Below are 10,998 nucleotides of genomic sequence, written 5' to 3'. Positions count from 1 at the left end.
CAGGGGGTGGTTTTTCAAAAGTTATCCGATTACCACTATCGGATAGTATTACATGTTAGAATTTAGTTTTTTGAAAACTTAAAAATGGGATTCTGATCCTCCGGATAAGGATGTGGTAATCCAATCTGACCTTTAATCGGGGAATGTAAGAATGGGATTCTGATCCTCCGGATAAGGATGTGGTAATCCAATCTGACCTTTAATCTGGGAATGTAAGAATGGGATTCTGATCCTCCGGATAAGGATGTGGTAATCCAATCTGACCTTTAATCGGGGAATGTAAGAATGGGATTCTGATCCTCCGGATAAGGATGTGGTAATCCAATCTGACCTTTAATCGGGGAATGTAAGAATGGGATTCTGATCCTCCGGATAAGGATGTGGTAATCCAATCTGACCTTTAATCTGGGAATGTAGGTCATTTTGCATTTTTCAAAACTCGAAGGTAGTGGTTAGTATAGTTTCCATCCCAAAAATCTGGATTATCTTGATCCCACTAGAAAGTTGGATTCAGATTGGATTTAGAAAGGCACTACAACCAAGAAATATCAATGTAACTAAGGTCAGGAGGTTTAAAAAATGTTCTTACATCTGAAAACCAAAGGTTCATTATGTTAAATTGACTACAGTACAGGTTTGTGGTAAATTGTTATATTGACAAGTGTCAAATAAATGAATCTAATTATAAGTGATATGCAGGCTCTTATTTGTAATCAAGGTACCTTTATTCATGTGTACAGAACAAAAATACTGTATAAATGCAACATGCAAACATTTCGAAGATTGGAATGAGTTACAGTTCATATAAGGAAATCAGTCCATTTTAATAAATTCATTAGGCCCTAATCTATAGATCTCACATGACTGGGCATGGGTGCAGCCGTGGGTGGGCCTTGGAGTGCATAGGCACACCCACTTGGCAGCCAGGCCCAGCCAATCAGAATGAGTTTTTCTCCACAAATGGGATATATTACAGACAGAAATACTCCTCAGCCTCCCACCCACCCTCAGACCATTCTGCAGGTGAAGAAGCCGGATGTGGAGGTCCTGGGCTCGTGGTCTGTGGTTGTGAGGCCGGTTGGACATTCTGTCAAATTCTCTAAAACAACATTGGAGGCGGCTTATGGTAGAGAAATTAACATTAAATTATCTGGCAACAGCTCTGGTGGACATTATTGCAATCAGCATGCCAATTGAATGCTCCCTCAAAACTTGAGACATCTGTGGCATTGTGCTGTGTGACAAAACTACACATTTTATAGTGGCTTTTTATTGTCCCCAGCACAAGGTGCACCTGTGTAATGATCATGCTGTTTAATAATCATCTTGATGTGTCACACCTGTCAGGTGTATGGAAAATCTTGGCAAAGGACAAATGCTCACTAACAGGGATGTAAACAAATGTGTGCACAAAATGTGAGAGAAATAAATACATTTTTTATTTTTTATTTCAGCTCATGAAACACTTTACATGTTGTGTTTATATTTTTGTTCACTGTCGTTTACTCCTTTCTGTTTCCCTATGACAGTGTAGAAGTAGTACCACAACCTGTCCAATAGATGGTAAGGTTCATGGCCTGTTCAAAGCACTGAAAATCTGGATTCTGTGATATTGTGGTAGCTGGATCAGAATGATCCTATTATTTTCTGAAAAAACAGCTCAAAAACGGACAGATTGATATAATCCCGATAGAAAAAAAGAGGATTATAGAATCCGTCTCTGATCCCCCCCTTTTGAAACCTGACCCACACACATACATGTAACTGCCAAAATAATGGAAGCACTTGAGTAAATGAGGGATACAAAGTAAATTGAAAGCAGGTGCTTCCACATAGGTGTGGTTTCTGAGATAATTAAGCAGTTAACGTTCCATCATGGTTAGGGTTATGCATAAAAATGGTCGGCAGGCTACCATGGCTGGGCCCCATAGGATGGATGACAATGCCCCCATCCACATGGCACAAGTGGTCACTGAATGGTTTGATGAGCATGAAAATGATGTAAACCATATGCCATGGCCGTCTCAGTCACCAGATCTCAACCCAATTTAACACTTAGGCCCATGGGAGATTCTGGAGCCAAGCCTAAAACAGTGTTTCCCACCACCAATTCAATTCAATGGGCTTTATTGGCATGGGAAACATGTTAACATTGCCAAAGCAAGTGAGGTAGATAATATATAAAAGTGAAATAAACAATAAAAATTAACAGTAAACAGTAAATTGTTTCAAAACAATAAAGACATTACAAACGTCATATTACGTATATATACAGTGTTGCAACGATGTACAAATGGTTAAGGGTACACAAGAGAAAATAAATAAGCATAAATATGGGTGTATTTACAATGGTGTTTGTTCTTCACTGGTTGCCCTTTTCTTGTGGCAACGGGTCACAAATCTTGCTGCTGTGATGCACACTGTGGAATTTCACCCAGTAGATATGGGAGTTTATCAAAATTGGGTTTGTTTTCAAATTCTTTGTAGATCTGTGTAATCTGAGGGAAATATGTCTCTCTAATATGGTCTTACATTGGACAGGAGGTTAGGAATTGCAGCTCAGTTTCCACCTCATTTTGTGGGCAGTGTGCACATAGCCTGTCTTCTCTTGAAAGCCATGTCTGCCTATGGCGGCCTTTCTCAATGGCAAGGCTATGCTCACTGAGTCTGTACATAGTCAAAGCTATCAACAAAACACCAAATTATGGAAATTCTCTTTGTAGAATGGTGTCGCATCCCTCCAAAAGAGTTACAGACACTAGTAGAATGTATGCCAAGGCACATTGAAGCTGTTCTGGCTCGTGGTGGCACAATGCCCAATTTACACACTTTATGTTGGTGTTTCCTTTATTTTGGAAGTTACCTGTATGTCGTATTGAATTGAAATCAGCTGGGTGATGATTTAGTCTGGCGATTATAATGTCTTGTTGGACAACTATGCCATAGTCTAGGTCTATGTCTACGTTATAACATGCCGATATAGAAGCGTATGAAGACAATTTGACTAGACTAGAGTGAGAAAAGGTGCAGAGCACGTGGTAGTAACTCCCTTGTCCGGGACAGTAGCTATTATTAGACTATAAACTAATCGGTCTACATTTCCACGGATGACGAATTCGCTATTTTGAATATATCAGTAGACCCACAATATAAGTAAAATAAAAATGTCAAATATATTGAAAGTTAAAAGCATCTTCAACTGTGAAATTTAAATGTACATAGATTTATTTGGTTGCTAATAGACTGGCCTACATGCGTACGTGAATTTATTTAAAACAAGGCTTCTACTGCTTTCTAGAACAGGAACACAGGCATGGAACGAGATTCAGCCCAGAACAGAGTCAATGGAGAGTCGTCGATGGCCTATGATGCCTGGGCAGCGCAGGGACTAAGTCGGTCTAAGTCTCCTAGCTGTCATAAGGTATAATATATAGGCCGAACTGAACTACCAAAACGGAATAAATGTTTATAAGCCCTTTGAGGATGTTAGGCCTAAAGGTAGGCTAGGTCTATTGTCAACGTTATAGTTCTTAATTCATCCATGCAACCTGACGGGAACTCTCCGTGGTCCTGAATAGGCCTCACTACTGAGGAACTAATAGGCAGAGTCCATCTCAATTTGTTACAGGTATCCCTACTACGGGATCTATCTAGAAGTAGCTTTTTTAACAGATATGCCTAATGTCTTGTGTTCCTTTATACCGGTAGGCCTATTTCACATAAACATTTCTCTGAAACCTTTCCCCTTTCCCAAAATCACCGACAATGAAATAATACATGCACCCTCAGCATTTATTTATTGGTTATATTGTACACAACATTCCAAGTGTATGCTACCCAGGCCAAGCATTGAAAATAGTTTCAAAAACGTGACATTATTAAAAAATATATATCAGAATTGATTTCCTTAACAACCACTTACCTGAGAGATCTCGACAATACTCTTTCAATAATTCAGAAACCTTCAAATTATATGTATCCTCTGATTTATTGGCTCCATCAAACATTATTATGCTATATATGATATTCAGTCTAAAAAGGTACTCTTTTGCCTGCTGCAAATGTATAATAAATTGTATATTTGATGTTGTTTTGTAGGCTATTGTTTTACAGCAAAACCTTTTTTTATATAGGCTGCATTTGAATGGACTAGGCTACTAGCATTTGTACAACCAAGCCAGTGATACATTGTTAATATGGTTCCTATAGGTGGCATTGACTCTTTAACTCATGACAAGGCGTAATGACGGTGACCTGACCATACAGGCCTCGGGAAGTCTAGAACAATATCTGTCATTTTAATTCACTTCATTCATTTGTTGTCAGTTGGGCTATTTGTGTAATATTTGGGGACTTTGTCAAGAATTTCTAAACAAGAAAGTTGCCCAAACGAATAGCAATATCTCATGACATGAAGGCTTAGCCTATGGATAGTTATAGGCTACATGAAATGCAAGGCAACGTTCTAAGAGACTCAGAAATAGTACAATTAATCAGTTATGGTCACTGTTGCCTGTCTTTGACAGCTCATTTGTGGGCATTTTTACTAGACGAAACTTAAAATATCTTTGATGAAATGCTATTTATAGCTCTAGATCCACACACATGCTAACTTTGCAGGCGACCTGTTTAAATGGGGAATATGTATATGTAGAGTATAGTTGGAAACATCTTTAGAGGGAACAATTTTGTTAATATAATTCATGTCTCCGGCTTGTGACGCAGACTGCTGGATATGGCAGGATGGCGCCTTTGCCTCATTGCGTTTCGATTAGCCTAGAGGCTACTTGTTTCAGTTGGAAAAATCGATCTATTTCAATTATACCATGAGTTATCTCGTTTGAATATAGGCCTAGCTGGTGTATTGAGCAATAGGCCTCCTTTAGTGGTGCCATGGAAGCGAGATAGACTAGCCTTGATATTGTAATTATATTTCTCTCATTTAAATGATCGAATTCATAATTCAGTCCAAAACCATTAAATCACCTACTCAATTAGACCTATTCCACTGTGCAAAAACGGGTTGAATAAACGTTGTTTCCACGTCATTTCAACAACAACAAAAAACGTCATCAACTTAAGAGAATTTCGTATTTTTTCTAACTTTTCACCTATTCAATGACAATGTGACATTTTTTGTTGATTTCACGTTGAATTCATGTTAGTTGACAACTCGACGTTGAAAGGACGTCTGTGCCCAGTGGGATATTTGATAATATACTTATGAAGGTGGTTCTAGTAGCCTAGTTCTGAATGTATCCAAAATAAGTGACATTTTCTCTGTACATGCAATTTTGGATATTGCCCTCATATTTATCCTACTAGTATTTCATTGATCTCCGATATTCACATGACAGCTGTGTGTTGAAATGTACGCATAGAAATGGTTGCGGTTACATCGATGCTTCATGACCACAGGGCCTTGCATAGCCAAGGAGCAGACCTGTTCCGTTCATTGAAATGTACCTACTCATTATTTGACTGGAGGTCAGATGTAATAGGTCTGGTTTCCCATTCAGTCTAGTAATAAACTAAACGCAGATCTGGTTTGGATATAGATATAAAATCTATGCATTTTCTAAGAGCCAGAAGCCACCAAAACCACCCACTACTTTACGCATTGCGCATGCACTCAGAAGAGTGAACACGCACGCACACACACACACAAACACACCCTGTCATCCAAAACACACCCTGTCATCTCAACGCAAATATGATATTAATGGTCAGTATGAAAAGGTTTCGTTTCTGTCTTCAGCGCGTAATGGGGGTAGATTGAATGCCTATATCAGTGAACACGATGCTGTGTAGATTCCTCTCTTGGCATTCACCGCGTGCCTTAATTGTATGGACATTAAATCAAGGTCCGCTGTGAACACGCAGAGTGATAACCCTTCCTGATGACGCGCGCCCCAGCACGGATACAAGCACTGGTCACCCCCCGTGGATGCGAGCACTGCAATGTCGAATCCCTAACCCTATTTGACACCCAACTCCGCGCGCACCCAAAGGAGCAACCCAAGACACGAGCTCTCAAAGAGGACATGCAAAACTTGGACTGAGATCATAGCGCGCCAAACACTCGGATATGTACGCACGCACGCACGCACAAACACACACCGACCACTGTAAAAATGATGCATGTTTCTGACCAAACTAAATACACAGGCAATGTGATTGAAATCTTACGCAATTATCAGTGCTATCATATTCTGCGTTTAAACGCACCATCATCACATAGCACTATAGCATGTATATGCACACACTAACAAAGTCAAAAGCGAAACACCGACTCGTTACACACTGCTGCAGACTGGATAGTGCTATTCGTCTGTCATAAAACGTAATAGCTCAATTACATTTTAGCCTATGCTCTAGTTTTCTATGCAGCTGTGCGCCTTTACGCATACGTCGACGGGTGTCCATGTTCAAAACAAAATGTCTTTGTCTATCAAAAAACAAACAAAATCAAAACGCATGTTCTCAAAGCAGCCCATGGCTTGTCCTCATTGAGAAACACAATCGGATGGTCTGTCACAGAGTAGCTATTTGGTTCAAATTATATACATCCCATTGTGCTGAGTAGGAAATAGGAATGCGCTCCGAAGCATAGCTGAGATGCAGTTCCTCCATTTGTCCGTTACAAACGCCCTCCGCTGAAACGTTGGATGGCTCTTCCCTCGCATTCTGTTGACAGGCTATATCAGGCCTGTATGATTACATGTCTCTTAAAGCATTTTGGCCGCATGAGTAAAATCGCTATCCCCTATTTGACAATCTTGGATAACAAGAAAGCTATTTTCTTCACGTCTCTGAAAATTCCTAGATTTATTTTCTTCTTCAATAAAAAATAAATAAAAATACAATGGAACCCCTTGCGCGCCATCGGTGTCTTCTCTCCCCGGTAAATCGCGCACTCCGTCGGTGTATGTAAAGGACTGGAACCCGTTCTCTCTCTGTCTGTCCCCTTTTCATCTGGCGGTTCCTCCGCACTGCACGGAAACACTGGATGCAAGCGTCTGTCTCTCTCGCGGGCTCTCTGATCCACCACTCTCGCGGATTATAGAGCGCGCCTCTGCTTTCCCATCCCAGACAATCGCGAGCCTCTGCTGATTGGGCTCAGCGCAAGAGGATTACATCCGCACACAATGACGTCATGGCCCGGGCCCAAATTTTCTCCCCCCATTAAACAAATCCTCATCAGCGAGAATGTCCTTGAAACCGCGCGGCTGACATTCTGCACGGCGTCATGCCTTAGCACATAGCCTGCCTACATAATACACAGTGATTACGTCCCCGACGCATAGGCCTAGGTTGCTTTCCCATCTAAACCTATGTTAATCTACTGCATTAGAAAACACTCACAACGTTGTCCTATCAACCCTCATGCAAGTTTTCGATTTGAGACATTTACCATGATCATTGTATTTAAACAATTGTAGTCTATTTTACGCATATCTCTGTGGCCTTTAACGTAAATTTGAATTGCTCCTTTGTAGATTAAACAGGGATTATGCCTGAAATGAAATGAGGGGCATGAATAAGGAACTGCTACAGTAAGTGCAGGGCTATTCCATATTGTATAGCCTTAACGTATGGTTTGTGTTTTAGGTTCAATAAGGTGTTGGCAATCCAGTCTGTTCCTTTGTATTCATCTACCTAAACCTGATAGGTTGACAACATCACACACATGTACTTGTGAAAGAAATACATCTATGGTCAGCAAGGGTAGAAAGGCTACTATTTTTTCTTGTACACTTCAATGGCACCAATGGCACCAATGGCACCCACCTTCGATTTATTTTGCACAATAGCCCGATATCCACATACTAACTTTTGACAGACGTTTATTGTTGGATTGGATTAAAATGTATACTGAAGTGAATTTACATGTTACCTCTTCTTTAATTGTTATGTTACCATAAAACTGGGGTTAACATTGGTCTGTCTATACATAAACCCTTTTCTTAATAATTATTAGTCGAGTGGCATGTCATGTATGACAACAGGTGTATGCTAGTCTATTAATATGATATTTAAAGAGGAAAAATAACATGACTGAATATTACACCTGTTGTTTATGTCGTTTGGAGTAAAACTATATTGGAGTTAAAACAGGGTAAGAATATAAAGGCTTCTTCAGGGCTTCGAATTTACGAATGTAGTTACGAATTTTACTGCCCTTAATATAAGGCTGTGTGTTGTTTGTTTTGATTATACAGTAGTAACACACACACACACACACACACACACACACACACACATGCATAGGCTACATACACACACACACACAGCAATTTAAGCGTCTTGTTTGTATGGGCCTAGATATTAGCAGAGTAATAGGCCCATCTAAACATTTAGGCCAACGATATAAAAATTTGGGCCCAATTTGAAAACCACTGTCTGAATGCAATTGAAAAGAACGTATCCCCACCTCCACGTTACCTCTTGTGATAATATCTGATAGAAAATAATGCAATTATTAGAAATACTATAGACTAGCGTTTGAGTGTAGGCTATAGCTTCATGCTATTGCATAACAACACAATTTGGTGTTAACTATTCGAATGTAATTTCGTTTTAACAAAGCCGAATAGGTGTACATTTAAATGTATACTGCACTGAATCAAATTCCCCTGGACTATATTGATTGCAATCCCGGAAGAAAATGTCACACAGTGTATTCAAATGCAGCCCCCCCCCCCCCCCCCCCCCCCTCTATCTCTCCGGTTCTCTCTCACATACCACTGTCGATTGAACAAAGAGATGGAGAGGGAGAAACGTCAGAGATGGTTATTATAAAAACCGCGTCGCTTTACCCGCTTTACCCTCAATTATCGATAGATTCGCAAATGCAGTCTTTTCAAATGAATGTTGTTAATTATCTATTTAAGCCTACACTGATTCAGCCACGAGCCCCATCGGAATCGACATAGGCTATATAAATGACATTTTAAGTCCACTAATGCAATTCCTGTTCTGTTGCAGTTTTGTGCCTGAATTTCCTATCCTGTTTCATCTTATTCAAAAGCTACATTTCTACCAATGCTTGGGAAAAGACGGTATCGAGAATAATAACAAAACAAATCATTAGCCTATTGGCTAGGCCTATAGGGGAAAACAATTATGTCCTTAAAAACAAGACGGCTTCAATCAAGGTCGGCACAGACTTCTCCTTTTCTTACACATAATGGCCCCTCCAACAATCCTTCACGGCTCCTTTGGCGGTCTTCTTTGCATTCAGAGGCGATCTATCGCCATATAGCCTCTCTAGAAAGAAAAACAGCTCACTGTTTTTGACGGTCTGAAAAAACACTTGTTGTCTGTCGGGAAAAGAGAGGGACAGCGGCAAATAAATGTGACCGGGTACGTTTTCTTTCCCCTCTTCTCTCCCTCGCTGCTTGGCTGACCGGCTTCCACATCTCAAGCTGAATGAAGGGGAGTTGTCCCGATGCATTACAATGACTTTCAGTCCTCATTCATTCAGCCTCTGTCTAACGGTCTTTGGATAGCAAATGCACCCCATCGGGGGGTCGCAGCCCCCTCATTACACCCCCAATCCCAACACGCAGCCCCCACAATAGCCCCTACAAAAGAGAGAGGGGAGTCGGCACCAGTTGTGCGCGCTGCGGCCCCAGAACTTTGGGGGTACACTGGGGAAGTGCTATCATGGGTTTGAAATACAGGACGCGCGTGTGTTGAAGTAGGCCTAAATTGGGTATTTATCCCATAAACTTAAGATTCAGATGGAAAATGGGTTGTATATTGTATATCCGTTTGTACCCCCCCCCCCCCCCCCCCCCCCACACACACACACACCTCACACACACACTCTTTCTGACTTTAGTTTTTTGGTCGGCAGTATGGGTAGATACGCAGAGTATGTTACCGCTTTGGATAGTGAGTGGCTGTGTAGGCGATGCTCGCTTTGTGGTTGAGCTGTTTGTTGGTATCCAAGGTGTAATGTCTAGCCTACTGCTCTGACTGCGAGTCTTTATTGTTTCGTTGTGTTTGAGGTTACAAACACGACACACGGTTTCATCAGTCCAATAGACAGATGGAACAACTTGGATTTAGCATTACAGTGAAATCCAATATGGATTCTTTAAACTGAGATGCATGTTTAAATAAATGTCAAATGTAATAAAATATCACTTAAAGTTATCTAACAGGAATAATATGCCTGGGCCAACATCAACATGTAGTAGGCCTAAATGTTTAGAAGTGTATTTCTCCTTGTTTAGAGCCTCGTGGACAATGTGAGAATTCACCGGTCCAAACGCATGGTCGCCATTTCTCTTCCATGCTTCTCTCCGGATAGAGTAAGGCAAATAATGTAAGATAATACCATACGCACGTCTTGGTTTCTCTGCGCACAACGCACAGCATTGTGCACCTGCTGCTGCGATTCACACGTGAACACAAAGTCGTTTCTACACAAAAACGGATCTTTGAGGGTCGATTTTATAACATCGAAAATATATAAAAGGCCTAGACATAGGCGTATGTTTCTCTAATATGCGCGTCCACACTTCTCTCTTAACAGTAGGGTATGGCATAGCCATAGGCCTATCACACGATAAACAAATCTGTGAAAATACATGTTGGAAAAATATAAATTATGTTAACGACAAAAATAGTCTAATAATAATAATAATATTAATACTTAACACATGCTACTTATTACAAATAATTGTAATAGCCTATCAATTTTGTTTTAGACCTATTTATTATAGGCCTATAGCTAGACGATATGTTCAGTGACATTTAGCTCTATAGGCCTACTTAATATTTCAAAGAAAACCATCAACTAAATGTGGACGCCATGTTGAAGTTCTCTTGGAGGTTACTTTCCCAGGGAAATCATACCGATTTCCGAAATTCTGTTGAAGGCCCGGATAGGCACAGCTGGATCCCTGCTTATGGACCTATTCAACCAGGGGAGGGAGAGGTCATCGTTACGGCCTAGTGGGCAGGACACCGCTGAAAAGCTCTTTA

The sequence above is a fragment of the Oncorhynchus mykiss genome, chromosome 16 (assembly GCF_057628025.1).
Source record: "Oncorhynchus mykiss isolate SJ-2025 chromosome 16, ASM5762802v1, whole genome shotgun sequence".
In the NCBI taxonomy this organism is placed as follows: Eukaryota; Metazoa; Chordata; class Actinopteri; order Salmoniformes; family Salmonidae; genus Oncorhynchus; species Oncorhynchus mykiss.
This window is presented reverse-complemented; position numbering follows the sequence as displayed.